Genomic DNA, 26,572 nt, shown 5'->3' with positions numbered 1-26,572 from the left:
CAGGCCGGGCGTCTGTCTGGTGAGGACGGGGGTCGACTGCGGTGAGGCTTCCGAGCGGGGCCCTGTGCACGGAGGGGGCACAGCACCTGCCAGCTGCTGTTGCCGCCGCCGCGGCTCTTGGGTTCCCGCTGCTTGCTGAGATGGCGACGAAATCAGCCGTTGCACAGGGGGCTGGCCCGTGGTCCGCGGGGGGACAGCGCCCGTCCGGTGTATCGACGCAGACCTCCCCGCGCCCTGCCCCGGCGGGGGCTCCTGCAGGCTCTGCAGCCCCGCGAGTGGCTTTATTAGATGCTGGCCACTGCCTTGGCCTGGTGAGGGAACGGCTCTTTTCGAAGCTGGGAGCCCCCCTGGCTTCACTCGGGTCAGAACCAGGCTTAGCCCCCAGGCCTCCCCCCCTCCCCCACCGTCTGGCTCATCAGCTGTGGGAGAAGGGCCCCTCCGCTGGCCCGTGAGGTCTGCGCTGGCTGCCGTGTCTGGGCCCCGTGGCCCCGAGTCTCGTGGACGCTTCCGGAGTTCGTGGATTTCCTCTCTGAGCAGTGCTGCCCCAGGCGTGGGTGAGGGCAGGCGCTGGTGGGGAAGGGAGGGGCTGTGCCCGTCACGGGACCCTGCGCTCGCCTGGCGAAGGGCTGGGGACCCCCGTCTCGTCGCCCGGGACGGGAGGTGGGCAGTGGCTCCGCCGCAGAGCCAGGGCCTTGCTGAGCTCTCCCGAGGCCTCGCTCCCCTCGGCTCCCGCCCAGCCCGGCTGTTGGCGCTGGTGCCTGGGCGGGAGAGCACGGGCTCCGAGGACCTGGGTCAGTTGTCCAGAGTCCCGCCGTGAGCACCAGGGAGACCGGGAGGCTGGCGAGGACGCCCCGAGTCCAGAGCCTCCCCGCTGACTGGCCGTGTGGCGGTTCTCGCGGGAGAAGCAGGCAGCCCCGGGGACGTCTTTGGGTTCCGGTGGCGGGGACGGGACCGCACGCACTCTCAGTCCTCTCTCTGTCCTCTCGGTCCTCGCCCCCGTCTCTCTCTCTGTCACTTCTCTGCTGTGCCTCTTGCACCTCCCCCCCAACCCCCCCCCCCCCGCCCCGCCCCGCCCCGCCAGCTCCAGTTCACACCGAAGCTCGCGGCCATCTGTCCCCGGCCCTGGCTGTGGAGGCCCCTCGGGGCGTCCTGCCAGCTGGCGGGCGGTGCCGGCGCCTTGGATGGCGTTGGACAGCAGGCCCTGGCCCTGCCGCTCCGCGTGCCTGCCGCGGCGCCAGGCTGCGCGCTAAACGCTGGCTGCGGGCGCCGGGGGCGGGGGCGTCTGGCTTCCCTGTCAGGCCTTCAGCTTGGCAGGCGCGGCCTCTCTCCGGGCTGGCGGTCGCATTTAATCTGAGCAGTGATTTATCATGCGGTCCTCATCGGGCCCTCATCTGCCTTGCCGGCTTGCGGGGATGAGGCGGCCGTGGCCTCGAGGTCCTGCAGGTGCCATGGGGGCCGCGCTCTGTGCTCTGACCAGCCCGCGGCAGAGACGTTTGCCGACCCTGTCTCAGTCCGAGTGACACGAGAACGTGAGAACGAGTGGTGGGCGTCACACAAGAAACGACCCCCCGGGCCTTGCGAGGAGAGACTTCGGGGTGGCGGGGGCGGGGTGGTCATCCCAGGAGCAGCCGGAGGCCACCTCGGTGGGCGGGTACTCGGACGTCTCTGAGGTCTTTCTAAAAAACATCTTGTTTGTGAGTTTGAAGGAGACGGAGGGCAGGGAGGGGCGGAGACACTGCTCCGCTCTGCTCAGCTGCGCGTTCGGTTGTTGCTGCTGTGTGTGCCCTGGTGGCGGGGGCTGGGCCCCAGCCTTGGCGCCTTGGGATGACGCTCCAGCCCACGGACTCGCCCGGCCGGGGCCAGGGTTCTCTGGTGGGGAGGGGAGAGCCAGGCCGGGTGGGTCAGAGAACGTGCGCCTGGGGCTGGCCTGTCCCCTGGAGGGCGTCCGCTGTGACGCGGGGGACGGTGGGCCACAGCTGAGGGCCCGGGGAGGGAGGGAAGCTGACAGGTATGGATGGCCAGTGCCCGTGGGTCAGCTAACCGTTGGTGAGACCCAGCTGTTCTCTGATGTGGCTGAAACCAGCCTGACGCTACAACCGTCACCGGGAAGTCTCGGGAAAAGTGTGAGGGCTCGGGGCAGACGGCCAGAGTGCAGCAGGGGGTGAAGGCGTGGGGGTGGGAGGGCTGCTGGTGGGGGGGCTGCTGGTTGGAGGGTCTCGGGGCAAAGCAAGTGGTTTGGCCAGGGAGCGGCCGGGCCCCACAGATCCAAGCCCTGCTGATGGCTGGTGGCACAGAGGTCGGAGGTTGGCCACACACTGAGTGAGGCGTGAAGGCTGATGCTGGGGGCCGGTGTGGACACGGTGACCCTGGGGCCGGGGGAGCCCCTGGACCTGGCCCCAAGGTGAGGACGAGCTCAGTCCTCACTCCTCGGGTCGGCCCGAGCGCACCTTCCCGGGCCAGGTGAGAGCAGGGCGGGGCCTCGGGAGGGCTGGGGCCGGGCTCTGCCCCCTGTAGCCTGTGTCCGTGGAGCAGTGGTGTCTCTCGGGACTTCGACCCTTCGCCGTGGAGTCCGTGACACGGTGTGGCGGCCTCAGCCTGCTGAGATGACTGAGGGAGCGCACGTGCGAGCAGCCCGCCGGGTGCCCACCCAGCAGTGGACGCAGGGGAGACGCGCTGTGGTCCTGCCTCGCGCTGGACCGGGACTCAGCCACGGGCAGGAGCGAGGCCCTGCACCCGCTGCAGCGTGGACGTGGACGGGCCTTGAAGACGTGATGCTGAGCGAGAGACGCCGGACGCAGAGGCCACACAGGGTGCGGTTCCATGTCCACGGAGACGGAGACAGGACGCGGACTGGTGGCGGCCGGGGGCTGGGGGCCGGGGGAGCGCGACTGCGCACAGGAGGAACATTTTGAAACCAGATACTGGCGATGTTTGCACAGCGGTGGCGGCACCTGATGCCACAGTGTTGCAACTTTAAAATGGTAACTTTTGTGGCGCGTGCAGTTGTATCCTAAGGGGGTGCCTGCTCCCAGGGAATCTGGCAGAATGTGGGAGGCAGGCGGCTTCTCCAGGTTGGGCCCCCACCTCCGCTGCCCACAGCGGTTTCTGCAGTTTTATTGGGAACCCGGACAGGGAGCAGTTTCGTGCCCGATCGGACAATTTAGCCCCAATTACGTTCCTCTAGAAAGACCAGGAGGAGGCACCCCGGGGACTCTTCGATCCCCAGGAGGGCGGCGCTCCTAGGAGGGGTCCCGTGGTCCTCCTCCGACAGAGACTGCCCTGATACCGGGACTTCTCGGCTTCGCCGAGGGCAGAACACCTGCCCGGGCGAGGGGTGGACGTGCCTCGGAGGGGAAGAGGGAGGGCGAAGACCACCAGCTGGTCTGGGTGCCCGACGGGGCCTGCGGACGCAGGCTTTCAGTTTGGCTTTTGTTGCCAATGCCCAAAACCAGAGCGCACAACCTTCCCGCAGTGTTCCAAATGCCTGACAGTTTTCTGAAACCGACCAGCCGACCAGAGGCACCGCCTCTGCGTTTCCGCGCCACCATGGGCTCTTTGGCTCTGCACCCGGTCCCCACTCCTGCTTCCCCTGCCCCTGTGACCTGCCCCGGGCCGGGCACACTGCTGAGACGCTGGCTGCGGGTTCTCGCTCAAGCGGGGCTGCAGCTCTGAGCTTCTGGGGCGGGGGCAGGGACTTGAGAGCTCCCAGAGGGCAGGGTGAGGAGAAGGGGGCTCCCTGGATGGGGGGAGGGCGCCTTCCTTCACGTCATGTGACTGTGAGTGCCCCCCTGCCGGCCCACAGCCCCCCTCCGACTCACTGATGGAAAACCGCTTCCTGATCCATGAATAGCCCTGCCCAGCAGGTGCTCTGATTAGCTCGATGTGACCTACTGGGCACCAGGGACTCAGCCAAATCACCCGGCTGCCACTGGCCCCGCAGGAGAGGACCGCCTCCAGGCCCAGGGTGGCCCCGCCCTCTCGCCGGCCCCTGGGAGGGGAGGGGGTCCCTGCCTGTGAAGTGGGCGGTGCTGGCCCCACGTGCCGCCCGGCCATCAGCTGCCGCCCCGGCTCCTGCCGATAAATATTTAAGTGGTGGTTCAGCTTTCAGAGGGAGCGCGTTCGCGGCAGAGATCAAGCTTTTTGACCTTTTGTCAATTTACTCAGTGAAATATGACTCTTCCGGCCCCCTGTCTTCTAGCCGCTGTCGTTTCCTTTTTTCATGGTGGAGACAACTGCGTTTTCTCCCGACACAGAGGGGGGGAGGCAAGGCCTTTGTGTCCCGTGTCAGCACGTGCACAGGGGCAGCAGAGATCCCGCCCTTGGCCCTTGCCCACGGGCCGGGCGCCTGTGCTGGCTCCGAGCCGGCGCTTCCGAACCCGAGGCATCCGGTCGCCGTTGCCCTTGAAGTCGGAACGCAAGCCCTGCGGCCGCGCTGGTCCCCCACCAGCCGCCCCGGGCTCCTGGGTGCGGTGGCCTCCCCCGGAGCCCGCCCGCCCGACCTTGTTAGTGCTGGAAGGTCAGCGCAGAAGGGGAGGTGGGGGTGGTGGGAAACCCGGGCACCTCTGGGCTCCGCCTGGCAGCGCGCCCGCTGTCCCGCCGCGCGTCCGCACCCGGGGGTGCTCTGATGACCTCCGACTCTGAAAAGTGACCTCCGATTCCGAATACTCTCAGCGCGGACATACTTAAAGCAGGATGACACGTGTACCAGAGGGAAGCTTTACCAGAAACACTTTGTGTGGCTGGTTTAAACATCAGAGGCTGGAAACCATACACTTTGTAAGAGACAACTGAAGCGAACAGCTCGGGCACGGGGGCTCCTGAGCACAATAAAGCGAAGCCGTCTCATCTGCTCTCCCTGCCCCTGCCAGGCCCTCCCCGCAAGCTGGTTCCTTCCTGTGCCCTCGGGCAGAATCTCAGGTTGATGCCATCGGCTCTTCTCGGGCAGGGAGTCGCCCTCTTCGTCCCTGGTCCCCGCGTGGCACCGGTTTGGTTATTAGGACACCCAGAGCCCGCCGGGCTCACGGAAGCAGGGTGCTCCCCACACCGTGTCCTCCTGGGCCCTGCTGGGTGGAGTGCGCGCAGCGTGTGTGTGGGGCGTGGGCAGGGGGTGCTGCTCCCCTGTTCCTTGGCTGTCATCTGTCATCATCCGGATGGTGGCGGCTGATGTCTCCCGTGTGGTGTGGGCTGTGCAGCCCTGGAGGGCCGCTGCCCGACAATGGGGCTTTGGTGCCTCGAGGGGGGGCTGCCTGGGCCGGAGCGATCACTGAGCTGGTAACAAAGGACCCCCCACCCAAATCGAATCACCAAGCATTTAAAAAATGTGAATGTTATGTATTTAAAAGTTGGGGGGGGGCAAAGAAAAAAAATTGCAGTACTCTTTAGAAATTAAGGGCAATAAGTTTTTTTGGAAAAGCCAGGTGGTAAGTGTGTGCACCTGGGATGCTGGCCTGTCTCTGCCGTCACCGCTCACCTGTGCCGCGGTGCACTGACGGTCACATGTCCACGAGTGGGTGTGGCCGTGTGCCCATAAAACTTTATTTATTGTGCAGCCGGGGGCGGAGGGCCGTAGTTTCCTGACTCCTGCTGTGTAGCAGCACCCAGGACTGGCGCAAAGCTGTCGTCAGAGGAAAGTACAGCTTTAGATCCTCTTATTTTAAAAGGAGTCGAGAAAACACGAGGTGACCGAATCCCCGGACAGTGGAAAGTAGAGGAAGACCAGCGCGCTGGCGCAGAGGCGGAAGGGAGGGGAGTCCAGTGGAAAGCGGACACTGGCCAGTGGGCAGTGAGGGAGCAAACAGCAGCGGGGCTGGCCGGCAGCCTCAAGGGCTCGCTCTTCCTAAGGATTTCAGAAAATGAGGTGTTTAGGGCTCTTCGACATCGCGTTCCTATCGACAGACTTGCGGGAAGTCACGGTAACCGTTGAGACCCGAGACCGTGTCCGTCGCTCCGTGACGCAGAGCTGGCGCTTCCGGTCTTTCCTGGTGCGCAGGGGCCCTGCGGCAGCACGGGCCCCAGCTCCTAGACGGGAGACCCTGGAAACCCTCGACCGGAGACCCTCGCAAAGGGCTGGCTCAGAGGGGGGCGGGTCTGTCCGGGGGGCCTGGGGGGCCCCCCGACCCTGGGCTGTCCTGTCGCTGGGGGGTGGCTGTGAGGAGCCCGAGGTGGGCTGGGTGGGTTTGAGCTCGCTGCCCCGACCCCTCGCGATGCGGCCAGGAGTGAACAGCTCCGTCTGGGGTGACTCGTGCCCTTCTCCCTGCTCACCCGGGTCCGGTGGGGGTCCGACGGCCGGCAGCCCGGCAGAACCTTCCTGGCTCCTGGGAAGAGCTCGGGGAAGCCCAGTCGGACTCCTCGGTGCCACAGCCTCTCTGTCCAGGTTCCGCATTTCACTCTAACCGTTTACTCGGACCTTTCCGAGCCCCTGAGGACCCCCGGGGCAGCCGGCAGGCCCATGAGGCGTCACGGGGAAGCCATTTCCCTGCAGCAGAGCGACACCGGGGAGGGCCCCTCTCCAGGGGACACGGGGCCCAGCGTTCCCTCCTGGAAGCACCGCTGAGCGGCGTCCCTGCGGAGGCCGAGGCCCCGTGAGAAGCCAGGGACAGGGACCTCCATCCTGCTGCCAGCGCTCGCCTCCGAGCCCCTGCCTGTGGCGGTGGCGGCGTGGGTGGCTCTCTGTCTTTGCACGCGAGGCTGGGCGCGCTTCTGTCCCAGGCGGCGCCTCTGGGAGCCCCCCCGCGTGCCCCCCCGCAGCCAGGGGGCTCGCACGCACTCCGGTGTTCCCTCGGGCCCCGGCCTGTGTCAGAGACGCGACCTGGAGAAGCCGTCGCCTGTCCCTGGGGAAGTGACTCTCCCCGTCCCCGTCCCCACCCCCGCCCCCAGAACACTGAACTGCCCTGGGCCGAGGAAACAACCCGAACCTTCCCGGCCGCTGAGCTGGTGAGAGGGTCTCTGGGCAACGAGGCCAACGGCGGTCAGCGCTGGCCCCTGAGAGCTCAGTCTTCAGAGTGCTGCCCGCCGGTTTCCCCCGAGTGTCTCTGGGAGGGGCACGGGCCCCTGGGGGCCGGCCTCCTGGTCCAGTGCTTGTTCACAGACGCCCTGTCAGGCGGAGCTCGCACAGCCCTCTTACCCCGCCTGTCCTGGCCGCCCAGGCCCGCGGGGCCCCCGGGATCAGGGCCTCGGGGAGAAGGGGTCTGCGTGTCCAGGTGGCTGTACGGAGGGGGCCGCCGCCGGCTGGGTCACCAGCGTAAACCGTTGTAAGAAAGGAACGGGGGACCGTCGGGAGGTCACTCCACCGCGGAGCCCGCTGTTCCTCGCTCCAACCGATGACCTTGAAGACCGTTCCCACACGCGGCCCGTCTGACTGACCCTGTGTTGCACCAGGCGCCGCGCTTGCTGGAGGCAGCGCCCCTGCTTAGGGCTGAAACTCGCAGCACCCCCAGCCTGCAGACCGGCTGCCTTCCCGCCGCGGAGGTGCGTGTGTGCGCACCTGGGGCCGCTGCCGGAAGAGCCCGCCCCAGACGATAGCTCCAGGTGGGGCTGCAGCGAGGTCATTAGGGGCCCAGGAGAAAGGGGTTCCCGCCCTCGCCCTCGCCCTCGCCCTCGGGGTGTGAATGTGCTGGGGTGAGACAGGAAGTGCTGTTCACTGGTGCTGCTGTTTTCTTCCTGCTTTGAAAGCTCTGGAGTACAAACAAGGCCGTTTAGTAGTTTGAAAGAGCTTTAATGAGTCCATTTAGTCAGGCGAGGAGGACCAGAATGTGCAGGCTTCGCCTCAGATTTCTGTTGTTTGGGGATCTTTCCCTTGAAAGAAAACGCGTCTCAAAGTGGCTCCAGTGCTCAGGGTGGTGCCGAGACTCAGGTCGCTCGGAAGCGGGAGTGCGGCGGCCGGGGGCACGTCGGGCCGCTCGGGTCCGGGGGCTCGGGTCCGGGGGCTCCCCGCCGGCGGCCGGACCTGGCTCCTTGTCTTCCTTCTCTGCCATGTCTGCGGGCCACAGCCGGCCCCGGTGCGGTCACGAAGCCTGTGACCTTCCCCCAGTTCCCCTGTGCGGTCACCGAGCCTGCCCCAGGCCACGCGCCTCTCATCCAATCCCGCCAAGAAGACCTTTCCTGTGACAGTTCACTCCGTGCCCACTCCGGTCGCAGGCGCACTCCTGTGACCCGCGGCAGTCGAGGGCAGGCGTGCCGGCTGGTGTCCCAGCCCGGTGGGCTGTGGCGCCCGAGTGGCCCACGGACGACAGACACGTGTCCCTGGCACTTCCAGGAGCCGGGAGCCCACGAGCGAGGCGCTGGCTCTGGGTGGCAGACGGCCTCTCCACTGCGTCCTCGCCGAGCATGAGGGGCCAGCGAGCCCTCTGGGGTCCCTCCTGTGGGGCACTAGTCCCAGTCACGAGGGCCCCACCCTCAGCCTCCTCACCTTCCAGAGGCCCCACCTCCTACGGCACCGTGGGGTTAGGACTTTAACCCTGAATTTGGTGGGGGCGGGACGGACATTCAGGCCACGACCTCCCGTGAGCCAGTGCTGGGGGAGTGCTGAGCCCCAGGGGTGTGGAGGGGCTGACGCCACCCCTTTCACACGGTTGGAGCCCCAGTTTCAATCTCTGCTCTCGTCTGGATAACGCCGTGGGAGAGCGGTGGGGGCGCTGGTGCACTGGCCGTTGGGGAAAGCAGAAACCTAAGAGAGTGTGGATTGTTGTTTCTGCTCGCTTCCACGGGGTGACTGCTCCAGCTGGGGCTGATTCGGGCCATTGCGTTCCTGCGTGTGTCACAGCTGGGGGTGGGGTGGGTGCCAGCTCCAGGACCCCACCGCCGGGGGCGGTGTGGTGGGGTGGCCGTGGTGTGTGTGCGGTTGCTGTCGCTTGCCACTGGCCTGTGGTGGCCATACCGATGGGCCGTGGCCATCACAAGTTGGAGCCAGAACAGCCGGGGCCTGACGGTGCTTCCCTGGTGTCCCAGTCCCCTGTTCCTGCTGGGGGTGTCGGGAGGCACCGAGGTCCCGTGGTGAGTGTGGTTGAACGGGCTTGACCGCTCGGGCCTGTCCGCTCGGGCCTGTCTTGTGGTTTTGCGGCCGTCCCGTGTTGGCCAGGCTGACTCTGAGGTGCGCGAGTGTGTTTGGGACCCTTGGGTTTTTCGACCTCATCTGTAACTCCTGTGCATCACCCTCAGTCAGGGTCAGACGTGGGAGTGGTGCTTTGCACAAACTAATCTGCACTCACTGTTAAGGCTCCTTGAAATACGCTACTTTTAACCCGACTCGTGTGCATAGATTCTTCCAAACGGTTAACCTTCCTGGACTGGATAATGAATGAGGCTACCGGCGGAGCCGGGGTCGATAGCAGTTGTGTGTCAACGTGGCGGCAGGCATCCAGGGCTGGGCGTCTGGTACTCGTGGCCGAGGTGACGTGGGTCTGTCTGCTTGGACCGAGCGCCGAGAGGGCCGCGAAAGCCGGTTGACCTAAGACCACGGCGGAGGCAGGTGTGTTTCCGCGCCGCCTTCCAGGTCTGCCATCTCCCGGGGCGGGGGGGGGGACCTGTTGGAGCTCTTTGGAGGCCCCGCTGTTCAGCCCGCCCGCTGTTCAGCCCGCCCGCTGCTCCCGCTCCCCTGTCTTAACGGGGGAGGAGACGGAGCCCCCCCGCGCGGCCCTGCTCTCCTGGCCCCAGAGGGAGAGTCCGCAGCGAGGAGAACGCTGGCTGGGCAGAGTGGCTGTCACGCTCACCACCCGCTGTGCCCCCTGCACGTTTGTCTCAGCGTCGCCAGCTCCTTCTCATCACTGTCCTCTTTCCTCGAAGGGCACCTCCTCAGGGAGGCCCACCCTGACTGCACTCCCCTCACCGCCCCCATTCATTGCTTTCACACTTTGTTGTTATTTCCCTCGTAGCATTCGTCTGAGCTGTGGTCACCTTAGTCACCTCCTTGTTGGCGCACATGCTTGTTGTCTCCCTGTTGGAGTGTCCCCCTTAGGGGGAGGGGCTTGGCTTTGTCACTGCCTTGTTCCCACATGTGTCTGGGCTTGGGGTGTTCAATCAAATTGAGTGGATGAACGAATGAATGAGTGAGTGAGTGAGTGAAGAATGGCCGACAGTACCCCATTTCCATTGTGTGACCTGGTGGGCTCCCCTTCCCTCTTTGTTTGTGGGGTTCCGAGTTCTTGTTGGGAAGAAGCGGGCCTGCCCGGACCTCTGCGGTCCTGGTAGAAACCCGTTTTCTGCCCCGTCTGGTAACTCCAGTCCCCAGAAGGCTCGCACTCTGGTGCGCTGTCTGCAGGACCTGCGATCCTTCCCGCCCGGTGCCGGCTTCGGTCTCTTGGTCAGCTCCTTGCGTGGCTGGCCTCGTTCTGCCGTGAACCCTGCCGGCCGTCCGAGGGTGTGGCGAGGCTTCACATGACAGGGTTGGAGCTGTGCTCAGGGTGTGGGGGTGCTCCCCGGTAGTCAGTGTTGACACGGAAACTGCGTCCCTGCGTGACGCTGTCGTGTGAAGGGACACCGGGACCGCGCTTGGCTTTGCAAACAGAGGGGTCACAGGGCCAGAGAACAGCTCGTCGGCCATAGAACCTCCCCCCCCCACCGCCCTGGCAAAGTTCGTCTCCACGTGAGCTGGCCAGGTGGGGAAACGGCTCTTGGGCGGCAAAAACGTTCCGTGGGCGCCCAGGCCGCACGTCCCTGGAGGTGGCCCGAGCTCCTGCCGGCCACAGAGCCTCTTCCTGGCGCAGCCTCAGTGCCTCCCACCGATGCGAGGGAGAGCTGGCGGTTCAGACCCCGGGGACCGGGCAGAGAGCCGCCACCAAGGCACCGCAGGGCCACGCGCCCCGGAACGGAGCCGGGGATGCTGCGGGGGTCAGCACGCCGGCGGTCTGCAGGGCCGCCCCTGAGTCCTCACGCCCCGGGACTGTTTCGTCGGCGCGGGTCTCTGGGGGCGGAGCAGCTGCGAGCCCCCGGGGGCGTTTCTCTCCGCTTTCAGTTTCCGCTTGCTAATGTTCTGTCTGCCGCGTGTGGCCAAGCAGAAGCGCCAGAAATGAAGTCTTGTACTCTGCAAATGGAGCATTCTGTGAGCCGGGCACCGCTTCACAGGCTGGGGGCACGGCGGTCCCCTTGTCCCCGCCCTCGGCCTCGGCCTCAGGGGGCGTGCGTCCACCTGGGCACCGGGCTGGGCTCAGAGCCCGGGACCCCCGGGGGCCCGCTTGTCAGACACAGGAGAACAGCCAGTAGAGGGGTGGGGTGCTCTCTGGGTCGGTTTTTAAAGTGCTAGTAGATGTTTAGAGAAGATCGGCTCTGGGGTCGCAGAAGGCCGGATCGGGAAGGACAGTTCCCATGTTCTCTCTCCCCCCACCCCACAATTCGCGTCCCCGACCCTGACGTGGTGTGGCGGGTGGGGCCTGGTTGCGGTCGGTCAGCCCGTGCTGACCTGTCACGTTCGCCGCAGTCGCAGCTGAGCGGGTCCCCTCGTGCGCTGCACGCGCTGTGGGCGTGGACCGGGGTGAGGTGCCGTGCCGGGTGACCTCGCCGAGACTGCCGGTTGGTGCCGCCGTCCCCAGCGTGGGTTGAGACGGAGGACGGGAGCTCCAGCCGCCGTAAACCTGCAGCAGCACAGACGACGGCCCCCCCCCCCCCGCCGACCCCCCCCCCCGCTTGCTCGCCCCTTCAGGGTTCTTGCGGGTTCCGAAGCGGCTCCGTCTTCTCTCCTGAGGCCACCGTCCTTCCGGGGGGCCAGGGGACACTGCCTGCACCCGGCCTTTTCCCCCACGGAGGGCGCGTCCGGGTGGGACCGTCACCGTCGGAGGGGGTGGTGCCGCGAGGCGGTGGAGGCCGCCTCCTCCTTGCGCGCGTGACTCGCCGTGACGGACAGGCTGCGTGTGGAGCAGCCTCCCTCTGGGGATCGGGTTCCCACCCCGCTCCACTGGCCCAGAGCGGTTCCTGGCCTCGGGGCGGCGCATGAATAAGTAAACAGGCTTCCCGCCTGCTGCCTGCCGCCTGCCGCCTGCCGCCTGCCGGGCGCAGACACTGCAGGCCGGGAGAGGCTGCCGTCCTCGTCCTCGGGAATAGGCAGGAGGCCGGTGCTGCCTGGGTGGCCCGGGCTGGTTCCGCTGAGCCCGCGTAGCTGGTCCCCGAGTTGTGTGAGTACCCACTTTGGGGGCTGGGAGAGTAGTGTGGGCTGAGGGGTGTGGTTCAGAGTAGAGGCGGGCCGGCAGGCAGGCAGCCCCTGGATGCGGCTGCCTCGTGGACTGAGGGGCCGGGAGGGGCCTCCGCAGCCCTGGGGTCAGTGAGAACTCCCCGTCCCAGAGCCCTGGGGTCTGGACTGCAGCTCAAGTCCCTGTGGCTGCCCCGGGGCTCGTGGCTCAGAGGCTCTGCTGTGTCCGGTCGCACAGGCTCCTGCGTGTCGGGGGTCCTTGCTCGAGGAAGTGGTGGCAGGGCACTCACCCTGGGTGTCGCCCAGGACAAAGGCCGCATGGGTGCTGCCTAGGCCGGCGGCAGGCGCCGGTCTCCGTCCGCAGTGGAGCCCCCTCGGGAAGTCTCTGTCCCGTGTGAGGCACCCTGGGGTGCTCGTGCAGCTGCCCCAAGGTGGCACAGAAACAGATCACCGTCGGAGCAGTGACGCTGCTGGTGGGAGGTTTGGCTCTTGCTTCTCGTTCGAGTTCTGGGCAGCGTTGGCCGATTCCTCCGGCCCCGCCGATGAGGCCAGGCTTAACACCGGGAAGGTCCTGGCCAACTCCCGTTAGAGCACGGATGTAATCTCAGTCTCGTTGCTCCGTGTGGGTCCGGGGCTGGTGGAAACCACAGACACGAGGGTGTCCAGGGGCTGGTGCCGCTGCAAGACCAGCGGGGTGCTCTCGGTGTTTTGTGGGGGGGAGCGCCCCATCACCAGCATCAGAGCAAGCGAGCGAGAGGCGTCTGTGCCTGACCCCAAGTAGCAGGGAGGGGCCACTCCTCCTGGCGGAAGGACCCCCTCCGTGCTGGGTGGTGAGCGGGTTTGCAGGGCAGGGTCCCTGGGCGGGGTTTCGGCGGGGCGGCAGTTGACGGCAGTGTGTGGAACGGCCTCCATCGGCCATGGCTTTGCTCCCCAGCCTGGCCCGGCAGCTCCGTTACCCAGCCCTCCGTGTGCAGTGGCACTTGAGCCCGGCGCTCACACTCACGGTGGCGGCGGCAGCGGAGGGGGTACGCAAGCCCCTCAAAGGTGCTGGCTGGCCGGACCACCTCTGAGTGGGCGACCGTCCCACTTCACGTGGGGCCGCGCACCACGCACCATGGAGTCCCGGGCTGCGTTCCCCGAGCAAGCGCTTGGCCGGCCTGGGAGACGAGGCCCACTGAGCCCGGCTGTGCACGGGCCGGGGAAACGCAGACCCAGAGCCCGAGAGACAAAGGAGAAGGAAAACAGGCGAATTTCTTAATTTTGTGCCGGGAGCACCTACGTTTGCTGAATGCACCGAGAGGCCGGGAATTGTTGTCCTACCTGAGGTTTCTCTCTTGTGTAGACGTAGGAAATGTTTGCACCCCTCGTCAGTTACCGTTACTTTCTGTTTCCTTATCGTTACGATACACTTGACTGTGTCTCCAAGGGTCCGGGGTTCCATAGGACCAACAGCACGTGGGTTGGAGCCCCCTGGGGTGACTTGCATTCAGAGGAGGTGGTCACCCCACAGGACAGGGTCTCGGTGCTGGGACCCACTTCCCCTGGGCCCGTGGGACCGTGGAGGGACCGCCTGAGCCTGTCGTTGCTACATTGTGGTCACGCCCACCCCGTCTCGGGGGATGGGGCATGCGTCCCAGCAGAGGACTTGGGGAGGTGCGTGCGTTTCACAGATGGAGAAGCTGCTCGATAGCCGTTTGTTTCGTGTACTTCAGAGGAAAGACAAGCGTACTGGGTGAGCTCGTGGGATAGTGTGAGGCCCCCCTTGAAACAAGATTCATGTGTGAAGACTTCAGTGGATTCCCAAAGCACACGTGAACTTGCCTACTTTTGAGCTCCGGTTGGATTTTTAGTCTAAAACACGATGGGAAAATCAATACTGCCCGAGGGCGTGTGATGAAACCAGCCATCTCTGGCCTCGTCTTTTTCCTGTTGTCCCTTTAACCCACTTTCAATGCTTCCAGTGGCTTCTTCTTTAAATCACCTCAATAATCCTAAATGAAATGTCCACCCAGCTCTTTCTGACTTACCAGTTTTCTTTACTCAAGAAAGGCGGTTCTTGTTACGGGGGATCAGTGATTCTCAAGAAGAGTGACTGAGCCCCGGGGTCGAGTCTGGAGACATTTGGGTGTGTGGGCTGCTGGCCTCAGCTGCTCCTCAGAGACGCTGCTCAGCCCCCTGCCATGCGTGGGCGCCCCGCATCCGAGTGCCGCCCTGCCCTGTGCCGGCGGCGCTGAGGCGGGGTCTGGGGCAGGTGAGGACTGAGCTGGCTCAGACCCCACCGGCACCGACGACACCTAGAGCTACATGGCTACTGTCGGGCAGCCAGCGGTAAGGGTTACATTGTTATGTTGGTGACTGCCTGACCAGTTAGTGACTGGATTACCTTTCTTTTTTTTTTTTTAAAGATTGTATTTATTTATTTTTAGAGAGGGAAGGGAAGGAGAGAGAGAGAGAGAGAGAGAGAAACATCCATGTGCGGTTGCTGGGGGCCGTGGCCTGCAACCCAGGCAATGTGCCCTGACTGGGAATCGAACCTGCAACACTTTGGTTCGCAGCCCGCGCTCAATCCACTGAGCTACGCCAGCCAGGGCACCTTTCCTTTCTTGCACAGCTTTTCCGTTTCCCTGGAGTCCTCAGCGGCCCGTTTCCAGCCGTGCCGCGTGCAGTCCGCAGTGAGGACTCTCCCCCTGGACTCTGTTATGCCGGGGGGCGCGCTTTCCGCGTCTACCTCGCCGCCGGGTGCTCGCCGTTTGCAGCCCTCCGTCTTCTCGCTGCAGGTGGATCCCCTGGACCGAGACTCAGCCCGGAAGCTCTCCGGCACTGTTTCGTGGGATGTGCTCTCCTTAGATGCTGTGGCTTTCTCGTTTAGATTCTTGCACTTGTTTAGCAGAGCGCTCGTGAGACGCTCTAATCTAGGAAATTATGTTTTACTGACAATTTCCTTCTCTGCATTTTCTCTTTTTGGAAATATTTGTAGAAGTGGAACCTCCCGGATTGATCTTTAAAGTCTTTTTTTTTCTTTCATATTTTCTATCACTTGTGGGACGGGGCGCGTGTGGGGCAGGAGGACCAGGCTGCGTGTCGTCGGGGTGGGGGCACTGGCGGCTGGGGTGGTGCTCATGACGGGGGTGGGGGACGCCGGGGAGACTGCGCGGGCCCGGGTCTGTCCGGTCCGTCCGGGTCCATCGGGTCCACGCAATGGCCGGGGAGGGGCGAGGGAAGGCACGGGGAGCTGGACTTGCAGCGTCCAGCGTGGGTGGTGCCGTGGATGGTGCGGTGCACGGAGGAGCCCCATCCCCAAAATGAGAGCGACGGGAGCGACGTGCGGTTTGTGGGGAAGACTCGGGCCCCGTTCCACAGCCGTGCTGAGTTGGAGTTGCATCTGAAAGGGCAGCGGTCTGGGGGCCGGGTCCAGCCCTCGGGAGAGACGCCTGGGCCCGCTCCCTCCTTCCCTCCGGCAGGTCTGGTGGGAGGGGTCCTGTGTGGAGGCGTGGCCGGAGCGATCGGGGAGATGGTTGTAGGTGGTGACAACGATGGCCACCTCACTCTGCCAGGGGCTTGCCCGTGCCGCGTGGCTGGCCAGGCCCTGCCTGCTGCACCTGTGGTCCGGTGTGCAGAGCACGAAACAGGCGGCCCAGCTGCGTGGGCCTGGTGTTGGGGCCGCTCCTGGTGCTGGCAGCGGGGCCCGAGGCTCACACTCCAGTGAACACGGTGGTGGCAGTGGTGGCAGTGGCTGTGGTGGTGGTGGTGGTGATGGTGGGTGGTGGTGATGGTGGTGGGTAGTGGTGGTGGTGGCTGTGGTGGCAGTGGCTGTGGTGGTGATGGTAGTTTTGGTGATGATAGTGGTGGGTGGTGGTGATGATGGTGGGTGGTGGTGATGATGGTGGTGCTGGTGGTGGGTGGTGGTGGTGGTGGTGGCGGTGGCTGTGGTGGTGATGGTGATGATGGTGGTGGTGGTGGTAGGAATGGCCCCAGCCAGGCTGTGTTCAGCAGACTTAAATTCACACCTATTTCTGTGATTTCTGGCGTATGTGTTCATTTTCTGTACGTGAAACTCAGCTGTTCCAGATTTAGGGTATGTACTTGGTGACGATGTTTTTTCGGTTTGAGCCAAAACCCCAAACAAAGCCCTGTCGTTCAGTCTGTGGAGCGGGGCCCCGCCTTCTGTCCCTGTGCACGCAGCAGCAGCAGCAGCAGCAGCAGCAGCAGCAGCAGCAGCAGCAGCGGGGGCTCCAGCGGGGGTCTTTGTGGGCGGGCCGGCCTTGCGCTGCTGAGCAGACCCAGTGGGCCCTCGGAGACACAGGCCTCGCCGGGCGCTGTGGGCGGTTACCTGCGGGCGGTTCCCCCGGTCCGCCTGCTCTCCCGGCCGGGGGGCCCAGGGGCTACTCGGTCCTCCGGGGGGTGTGGAGGGTTGCCTGAGGGCCGGTTACCTGGCGTTTCGGCTCCGGTGGCTCCGGGGCTGAGGCCGCAGAGAGGAGCCCTGTGCACGGGTGGGAATCTTTCCTATATTTGGAATGGGCTGATACGTATTTTTTTTCGGATGGACTGTTGGCTGCTCTGCAGATGCATCATTAAGTTATTGCATTTAAATTTAGCTCTCGCTCTCACTTTGGAAGGGAGAGGCTGTTTTCATCGACTCACTGTGAAGGGAAGGCGGTCGCAGACAGACCCTTGTGACTGTGGGGCGGGGGCTGGGCCGCGGGTGTCGGCCGGCGTCCCACGCGGAGGGCTCGGGGGTCTGCAGTCGGAGGGACGTCACCCCGCCTCAAGCCCCCCAACGGCCGCCGGGGTTCGAGCCCTCTGGGGGCGGCGACCGGCACGGAGCTCTGCCCCGACCTGCATTCTTGGTGTGGTGCCGCCGGCGCCCGGGCCCCCCTGCGTGACAGACCCCAGGGGGTGGGACCCCCGGACCCGAGCGGGGGAGCCCACACGTGCAGAGCTTCCGAGTGGGGGGGTGTCTTCAGAGCCGGTGTCCTCTGCCGGACCCCAGGGCAGCGGGGGCCCGTGCAGCCGCTTGTGACACGGCTGTGCCGGGTGCGAGGCCCGGGTGCCCCGTGCCGCTGCGGTCGCTGCCGACGGTCTGGGGTCGCCTTTCAGGGCGTCCAGGCCTTTTCCTGTGGGCGCACACAGACACAGTGTCTTCGTGTGTTGCGTTGTAGATGCATGTATGAAAACGGGGCACATGTGTGCACACGTGTGTGCGCACTCGCGTCCCGGTGCGTGCAGACACAGCTCTGGGACCTTTCGGGGTCACGGCTGGGGCAGTGAGTGTGATCCAGTTTGCGAACTCTCAGGCGTCCTTCCCCCCTCCCCCTGCGCTAGCCACACCCATTGGTCGGGTCTTTCTGGACCTCCCTCTGCGTGTTTCTGCCTGTGTGCACGTGTGGGTGGTGTAGCCACGTGACGGCACGTAACAGGCGCTCGGTCAGTATTTGCTGAAGCCAGGTCCTGCCGGTGTCCGTCCGGGACTCCCGCCCGCACTGTCTGCTCTCTCCTCCCCCCCAGGGTGAGCCCCACACATCCTCCCCAGGGTTGCGCCCTCCCCGGGCCGGCAGGCAGGGACCGTCACCCGGTGCCGCTGGCCCCTGCAGCTGATGGCCACGCCCCAGCGCCAGGCACAGCCCAAGGCGTCGGCATCCTCCCCGCCCCTGTGCGGTGCTTGCTGACTGTTAGCCGGCGCTGCCTGAGTCCGAGGACCGACCCACTGTTCCCAGGGTGGCCTCCGGAACAACACGGGTGAACGCAGTCAGCAGAACCCGGATTCGGTCGTGCATTTGCTGGGAAGCATGTAATTGTTCACTAGAAAAGCTGTAAGTAGCGTTTGGACCTGTGGTTTCGATGGTGCTGATGTGAAGTCCCCTCTTTCAGCATCTTTATGTCCATAAACATGCTTGCTTGCTTGAGGAGGAAGGGGACATGTGTCATGGGTACACAGAAGCGGCAAACTCACCGTGTTTGGGGAAGCCCGGTCCCCGATGACCTCCGATTTGACCTTGGGAGCAGCTGGTGGTTCTGTGCTCCGGGACCCAGGCCGGGACGCCAGGAGGCAGGCCGGCCCCCGGGGTCGAGGCAGGCGTCTGCTCCGGCCTCAGGGCAGCCCTTCTCGGTGTGGTGCTGTTTGGGCGAAGATGTCCAGTGAATGGCCTCACCCTTCCAGACTACAGCGATCACGCATTTTAAATCCCATTTCCTTTGTTCCTCTAAGGAACAGTAGACCAGTCGAGCTGGAAGGGGCTCTGCTGATGCCGGAATCTCAGTACCCGTCCTGTCCCGGGGTCAGCAGTGCTGTCCCGAGCCTGTCGGGACGCCCCCCGAGGTCAGGTGGCAGCGGCTCTCTACTGACAGTGAGGGCAGAGACGAGGACCGGGCTCCAGGGACTGCCGACCTTCTGCTGTGGCCCGTGGCTCGCCACAGCGTCCGTTCCGCTCTGGTCACTCGGCACAGCCGGGCCCTAGAGTGCACTCGCCACCTTCTTTCGTTCTGTGGAGTCAACACGAGGCTGCGGCGTGACAGTCCTCTCACGACGGTTTCGGGGCTCCTACGTATGACCTGTGCTTTCGTGTTCGCTGGGGCTCTTCAGCTTGACGATGGCAGAGGACCCGCCCAACCAGCTTGAGCAGACAGGGGAGTTCACTGACTGGTGTAATTGAAGAGAGTACAGCTTCAGGGATGGCTCGATCCAGGACTCAAACACTGTTTTGCAAATCTGTTTCCTCTGTGCTAGCTTCAGTTATGATCAGAGTCCCTTAATCATGCACTTAGAGTTAACAAACCTGCTGCCATTTTTCTGTCTTGACATGCTTACAGTTGGGCTCAAAAAGACTTGTACAACTTACAACTACCATGGATTGTTTGGGTTTCCCTTTTCACTGACCGGAAGTACCCGCCCGAAGTCTGCCACAGTAACACATCTCTCAGAGGGTCCATCCCATGAAGCACGTGATCAGGGCCTGGGGTTTTCCTGTTTGTCGGAGGTTGTTATGTCCGAAGAAGAATGGCTGGGCCCCCTGAGACTGGGAGAGCCCCTCCTCCTCCCCCAGAGGCGTGGTGTCACATGTGCGGCCCCTCCAGCCAGCCCGATCTCAGGCACGTGGCTCGCCCGCCCATCGCTGGTAACGCGCTCCAGGTGACCCAGGTATGCGGGTTTCCAGCACACACCTGGGCGGCCCACCAGGCTTGCTCAGAGGCCTGTTATGGGTAATGTGTCCCCACCACAGGCCACAGCCCTAACCCCTAGGGTCTCGGCACGTGGCTTCATTTGGAGACAGGATCTCTACAGAGGCAGCCAGGCCAAAATGAGGGCATTAACTTGGGACCTAGCCAATGTGACTGGCATCCTGCTGGAAAGGGGGAAGTCTGGGCATGGGGGGGCCAGGATGATGTGGGGGGGCAGGCCCCGGGGGAGCACACACGGAGATGGAGGCAGAGGGGGCTGGTCCACGGCCCGGGACACGGCGGGTGGCCAGCAGACACTGGGAGCCAGGGGGGGTTGGGGTGGGTCCTCCCCCGGAACCCCACACGCCCGGCTGCTGAAAGGACCAGAGCCCTGTCCCCTTGCCCGCCGAGTCCTCGTGTGGGTGGGCGCGGTGGCCCAGCAGGGGGCCTCCACGCCTGCAGGAGCCCCCTGGGTGAGAGAGAGTGTTGGGGTTGTGGACCTGCTGACCAGCCGGAGCCTGTCCCCGTCACCAGTCAGTAACCAGGCAACAGGGCGTGTGCCGCCGGCTGACGCTGCGGACAGAGAGCCACAGCTGCTGGGGCAGACGTGGCCCTGGGTGGGGGGGGGGAGTGAGGAGGGAGTGCGACTGCTGGCGGAGCTTAATTGTTAACCCGGGCCCGCAGGGCACGCCCGGTTCCCATGACGACGCGGCTTCTGAGGAGCGACTGCGTCCCTGGGAAAGGGGGCTCGTGCGTTTCCTGGTACCAAACTGGGGGCCCCGGGCCGTGGGGCGGAGCCTTGGTCTGAACCCCGGTTACTCCCCCAACCCCTGCCCAGAGACTCAGATGTGCTCGCTCCACCCCAGACGGGAGGAGGGTGTCAGGGGTCTTTGCGTCTGAGGGTCTGTGTCCACAGAGCTCGGCAGCCCGAGTTACGGCTGGCACGGCTGGTGAGGGGGCAGCATGTGGACTGCACGGGACAGGCGCTCCTGGCCATGACGACTGCCGTGACGACTGTCCTTGTGACGCAGCCATCTCAGCCGAGAGCACTCCACGCCGCTGCCGCCACGGCTGTCTGTCTGTCTGTCTGTGCAGCTGGCTGGGTGTGCGCCCCCGAGGGCAGGGGGTTGGCCTGGAGTGCTCAGTCCCTGCACCCCGGGGCCTCCCTGAGGGCGGGGAGCCCAGACGCGGTCGAGCGGACGACTGGGCGACCGACCGACCGACTGAGCGCGAACGAAGGCCGCGCCCTGAGAAAACACCCCTTTCCAGGCCTGCCAGTCTGGTGCTGCAGTCCGAAGGCAGCCTCCCACGCAGTGATTTGAGAAAAACGTAGAGACGTCGTCGAAAAGAAAGCTGTTAACACCTGGCTCTTAGGCGCTGGCTGGCTCCTGTCTCTGACAGACGTCCGGGGTGGGGCGGGGCTCAGATGCCCCCCCTCTCCGTCCCTTGCTCCGTCGCCCCCCTTCCCCCCCCGCGGGGTCTGAGCGGGTCACTGGGGTGTGACTGCAGCACCTCTTCCCCCTCTTGCTCATGCTCAGCCTCCCGGTGGCTTTCCTGCTGGAATCGTCCCTTCAAGGTCATTCACGTGACAAAGCTATCAAAAATATTTCCATTTCAGTGCTTTTGAAGAAGGCATTTTGCCTGAACTTCTTTTGGAATTCCATCAGCCTCTAGGATGTCTGTTCAGTTGTGCCCCCCTCCCCCGGCCCGTGTCCATGTCCTGCCCGCATATCCAGTGGGAACGCCGGGCGGCCTGTCCGTGTGCGGCCCGGACGCAGCTGCTTGAGGAGGTGGTGACCGGGCGGCGGTCCTGGGCGGGCACGACCGTGAGCCTCTGGCCGCCCCAGGGCCCTGGCTGCCCCAGGCAGCCCGACCGTGCCGTCTGCGGCTGACACCTGCACCAGGGTCTGTCCCTGGCTGCCGCCTCTTCCGGCCGAAGCCCCGGCCACACTGGCGGTCAGTACCGCACCCTGGAGGGGCCAACTCGGGTCCGGGGGCGCGATGAATGGGTCCCGCTGCCTCTGCTGCTGCACCCCGCATGGAGCCCGAGCTGCGGAGAGTGAGCCTCGGTCCGGTCTGAGGGGGGCGAGGAGGACGGGAGGGGGCAGAGTGGACACCTGGCTGGTGACCGGGGGCCCAGGCTCCCCCGAGGGACCGTGCGTGCGCCCGACCACGGGTGCGCTGTGGTGGGTGCCTCGTGTCACCTGGGGAGATGACGGGGGAGGTGGCGGTCACATCCGAGAGGGTCGTCGCCCTTGTGTCCACATTGTGGGGGGGCACAGGCCTGGGTGTGGAAGCATCGCTCAGGCCCGGTGAAGACACCCGCAGACACGTGGGCGGCGACATTTAGCTGTGCACAGCGGGTCTGAGGACACCTTCCAGACGGAGGTGCTGTCTCTTCCGAGTGACCCCGACCCTCCCGCTGACCTGTGACCCCCGTGCACCCGGCACTGCCTGCTCAGTGAGAGACCTGAGGACTGCTGGGGGCCCCCCTCTGGAAGGGGCGGCATCGAGGCCCCCGTGGGGCCTTTCCAGGTGCCCGGGTCCTCGGCCGAGTGCGTCGCCACAGGCTTTAACTGCGTCTTCTTGTGGAAGCTGAGCGAGTGAGGACCCCGTCCAGCGACTGGGGCTCCTGGGTCCGGCCAGCTGTGTGCGTCGGGGAGCTTGGGTCGAAGGTCACGGACCGTCGCACCGGGTCTCGCAGCTTTCAGTCGTTTCCCGTTTCTCATCCTTGGTGTCTCGTTCTTGGTGACGTGGCCCGTGCGGGACTGAGGCCTACCCAGTCCCAGCCGGGAGGAGGCCCCACCTTGCCTGGGGGCCCCGCCCACGCAGGTTAGTCTGCAGCTCCCTCTGGGTGGAGGGAGGCACTGAGGGACCCAGTCTCAGGACCGGAGGGTGTACCTGGCATCAGGCCCCCAGCTCCCGGTGTGGGATGTCCCTTTGGAGCTCCGGGGCTGACCTGTCACCCTGGGCCTGGGTTCGGGTGAGACCCAGGCCAGAGAACCCCCTGCTCCCTCACCTGCAGAGCGGGGCCTGCGCGCCCAGGCTGGGTGCAGCGGGGGCTCTGGGGGTGAGCGTTCCCCGTGGGCGGGGGGTGGGGGGTGACCACATCACAGAGCTCCCCAGCCTCTCCGCAAGTGCCGGCCCCTGGGCGGCCCTGGCGAGGCCCTGGAGCTCAGTGCCCGTCTCACAACAAAACTCAATTAAGGACCAAGCTGGAGGCCAGGCTGGGCAGCAGATTAATTTCTGATCCGTGACGCAGCTCGCTCTTCAGCATGATGGATGCGCCTCCGCCCAGCGGCCGCCGGTCTGACAGGAAGCAGAGGAGAGGGCCAGCCGCGCTGGCCCGGGGGCCCGCGTCCTTCCCTGGGCCCGGCCGCCCGCCCCCAACCCCCACGGCCAGGGGGCGGCCCCGGGGCTCCAGGCGGGGGTTGGGGCGTGGGTGTGTGCACTTCCCCCGGGGACACAAGCTCTGGCACCTCAGACTGACCGTCCAGTGAGAGAGCTAACGCTGCTGGGGCGTCTCCGTGCTCCCGGGTCACACAGCGCGCTAGCCCGAGGGAAGGGGGTGCGCCACATCCTCGCCCCGACTGCCCGTGGAACCAGGGCGTGGGGGCCTGCCGTGGGCGGAGTGGGGGCCTGCCGTGGGCGGAGTGGGGGCCTGCAGAGAACGTCTGGTCAGGGCTGGCAGGAAGGCAGGGCCCTCTGTGGGGACCCTGAGCGGACGTGGTGGCCGAGGGAAGCAGGAAGGTGGGGGTGGTGCGACAGGGTCCGTCCACGGCAGGGGCTGAACCCCAGGGGAGCCCAGTTCTAACAGCTTGGTCGACTCCTGGAGCCGGGGTGGGGGCTGGTCCCGAGACGCCGTGGCCTCAGATGGGGATGGACGCCTCAGATGGGGAGGCCAGAGCCTCCCTCTGGGCACTGCCCTTTGCCGGGCCATGTGACGGAGGACCCTTTGGGCCCCGGTGTGGGGACTGCCCTCCTGGGGCAGATGCCCCCCCCCACACAGCCTTTCCGCGTGTTTCCTGGGGGGACGAGGCGGCTGAGCTCGCTCCCGACTCACCCCTGCCCGCCCGGCCGCGCTCCGGGCTTCTCTCCGCAGGACAGTCTGTGCCTGCTGGCAGCACACCTGCCCGAGGGCGGCCGGGACACACTGGCTCCTGATCCCCCTCCCGGTGAGACGCGCTTAGGACTGGGCTTCCGTTCACGGCCCGCGGTGCGCACCCAATGCCTCTTGGCTCCTCCCCGGCCCTGCCGGCTGGCGGCGGCCCCGTGCCAGCTCCGGCTCAGCCTCCTCGCCCTGCTGCTCTCCAGACCCAGTGGGGAGACGCAGGTTCACCCGCGCTTTGGCCGGAGACAGGAGCCGTGTGGCTGCAGTCTCTTTATGGGGTGACTCCTTTTTGGGGTGGCTCCCTCTGGAGGACGCAGCTCCTGGCTGCTACTCAGGACCCGGACGCCCAGGGCTGCCTGCGGGGGTGGGGGGCAGCAGCTGGGCTCTGAGGGTTGGGGCCGACCCAAGGGGACCCCAGATACACGGGCCTGGACGCTGCGGTTCAGAGCGGCTCTCGGGTCGGGTGGGGCCGGTTCTCTCCCAGGTGGAACTGCGCCCCCAGGGGGGCGGGGAATCGTGCGTTTCCTTCTCTGCCCTCCCCCCCCCCTCGCTGTGGGTGACATGCCCTGGCTGACATTCGAACGTGTCGCTGGGAGCCGAGGTGTGGGGGGGTGGCGGGTTCAGCGGGGCGCAGGGGGCGGCCCGGCGCCTGGCTCTGCGTTCGTTTTGGAGAAGGCTGCCTGGTGTGAGGGCCGTGAAAGTGTACGGAAGGGGTGGTGCGTCCTTCCGTGTCCCTTGCGCCTGAGACTTCTGAGAGCCCTCGTGGGTTTGCGCCTGGACACGGGCCAGCGGGTCCTCAGCGCACCTTCTCTTCAGCCAGGGTGACAGGCTCCTGGCGCCGGTGTGGTCCCCGGCCAGGAAGGGGCTCGAGCAGGGGGGTCAGAGCCGTCCGCTCGCCGCCCGTCACCCTGAGCCCCGCCGTCAGAGATCTCGGCCTGCACTTGACCGGACGCCCAGCGAGCTAGTCCTGCTCAGTGACTCCTCCTGCTCTTCGAATTCCCTTTGCTCTGGACGGTGCCCAGGGGAGTTCTGACCAGCTGTCAGGCGCAGGCCGTGCCCACGGGACGAGAGGACACCAGGTTGCCCAGTAATGTCCACTGTCCCTTTATTCTTCCCAGGCGACCGCCGTGCCTTGTGGCCAGCAGACCCACCCTGCAGCCAGGGTCGTGCTCCGTGGGGGTGTTGGCCGTGGGCGGGGTGGGCGAGGAGAGACCCGAGGTGGCCCCTGGGAAAGGTTTCACCTCTCCTCAGCGAGATTCCAGGGCAGCCACGGTGGCCTGCGTGGCTCCGTTGGTTGGAGGTCGTCCCGTAGACCAAAAGGTCATGGGTTCGATTCTCAGCTGGAGGGGGGGCGGGAGGAGAGGCTGGGGATTTTGTCCCCGGCCCCTCCCTCCCCAGGTGCTGTGGTTCTGGCAGGCCTGCGTCCCCCAGGCTGCAGATGCCGGTCCTGCCCAGTCCCTCAGACACAGTGGGTGATGGCCTCCCCTTCCTGGGCTCAGGCTGCTGGGCTCTGGTGGGGGAGATGTTCATCCCCACCTCCCTACATGGTTCCTTCAAGGCTCTGGCTCCCAGCTGGAGGGGTCACCTGTTTCCAGACAGCAGCCTGCTGGGTGCTGCTTCCCAAGGCCAGTTACTCCTCGTAGACCCACGCTAAGAGAAGGGTGATGCAAATCTCTGGCAGGGAGAGGGGGTCCCTGGTGGCCACTAAGGCAGCACCTGCAGTCAGTCATTGGCTGCAGGTCTGCCCGCAGCGTGGACAGGACGGCTGGCCCCCCTGCACCTCTCCCTCAGCCTGTGGATGAGATTCGTGTGCCGCCGTTGATTAAACACACAGCAGAAGCTCTCTCTCTCTTTAAAAACAGTCCCTGGCATCCGGCAGCCAAGGTGCACAGGCCTCGAGCCCCAGTCAGAATCAAACACAAAGCTGCCACTCAGCTCACCTCCCCCGCCCTCCCCACGTTCCAGGGGGCAGAGGAGCTCACCTGGGTGCCCTGCGGTTGCCAAGACAACCGCCAACGTCCCTGCTGGCGCAGCTTCCTCTGTGAGCACGGAGCCGCTGGTGGGGGCGTGTCTCCGAGAGCCGACCTTTCAGCCGACGGTTGCTCCACACAGACTCGGATGATGGTGAACTCTTGCCGGATGGGCGCTCTGCCCCCTCCCGCCCCTGGCCCGCCGGGCTGGCTTTTGCACGGGAAGCTTTTGTGTCTTTGCTGTTTTATACAGAAATCCTTCCAAGGTCAAAGTTATACAAACGGAAGAAAAAACACCTCCCTACATCAGAGGCTGCTAGTTGAATAGCCCGCTGCTCCACCCTGAGATGGATCCTTTGTTAAATTTTCACAGGTTTACAATTTTTGTGTGGGAACAGATACAGTCACGCTTTATTAGTTTTGGTGAGACGCGCATGTCCCCGCCCTCAAAGGAGATGCAGTGGTGCGTGCCCAGGGCTGCCTCTAGGAGCCTGGGGTGTGTTACACGGACCGGACGTCTGAGGCTCAGTGTCAGTGTTCAGAGGCGTCCGTGTGCAGGACAGTGAGCAGTGCGCAAACAAGACTCCTCCCGCCCTGTCCTGTCTAATCCCCTCCGCAGCCAGAGCTGAGACGGCCTTCACGCTGAATCTGGGTGATCGGCAGACGTGGCTTCCTGCTCTGCCTCACGGAAGCAGGCGCAACCCAGGCCGCCGTGAGGTGGCGGCTCCGCGCCCAGAGCCCGGGCCAGGCTGCCTGGGGTCGTGTCCCAGCGTGCGGCCTCGGGCAAGCCACCGGCCACGTGTGGCCTCGGCCGCCCTCGTGCGGAGCGGAGGGAAGCAGGAACCCGGGGCTGCTCGTGTCTGTTCAGTGTCCCGAGCAGTGGCCCGTGGCGAGCAGTGCGAGCCTCTGCCGGGTGGGGGACACGGGAGACGGGAGCGGGGGTGCAGGGGCTCTGCTCACGGCGCCCGCACCTTCCCGGCTGTTCCCGGGCCGCAGTGACTGCCGCTGAGCCTGAGGCCGAGGTTGGTCTGGTCGCTGTAGCCTGACGGCGTCTCACGTCTGTTTCCATGACCATGAACGTGAGCGTTCGCGTCGGCTTGTATTCGCTTCCGTCAGTGTTTCGAGGTCTCAGGAGCTCACTGGAGATGCCCGAGGGTGGGGCACAGCGAGAGGAACCTGTGGCGTTTCGCAAACACTTGCCGCGGCCAGGCACTGGTTTCT

The 26,572-nt window shown here is 65.3% G+C and overlaps 1 protein-coding gene across 8 annotated transcripts in view; it reads left to right on the top strand.

Moving 5' to 3' along the window:
• Nucleotides 1–26,572, top strand: part of RIMBP2 (RIMS binding protein 2) — a 102,799-nt gene that overhangs the window by 24,244 nt on the left and 51,983 nt on the right. Inside the window, exon 1 of one of the 8 annotated variants that reach the window (XM_045844020.1) lies at nt 12,011–12,101. The exons of the other annotated variants lie outside the window; for them this stretch is intronic. The gene's annotated coding sequence lies outside the window, so the exon portion shown is untranslated. Of the gene's footprint in view, nt 1–12,010; nt 12,102–26,572 lie in introns of those variants that run through there. 8 annotated transcript variants of the gene reach the window in all.

This window comes from Phyllostomus hastatus, unplaced genomic scaffold (genome assembly GCF_019186645.2).
Source record: "Phyllostomus hastatus isolate PE091 unplaced genomic scaffold, TTU_PhHast_1.1 phas_contig_1162, whole genome shotgun sequence".
Lineage (NCBI taxonomy): Eukaryota > Metazoa > Chordata > Mammalia > Chiroptera > Phyllostomidae > Phyllostomus > Phyllostomus hastatus.
Note: the sequence above shows the minus strand (reverse complement) of the source record. Positions and strands in the feature narration are given on the sequence as shown.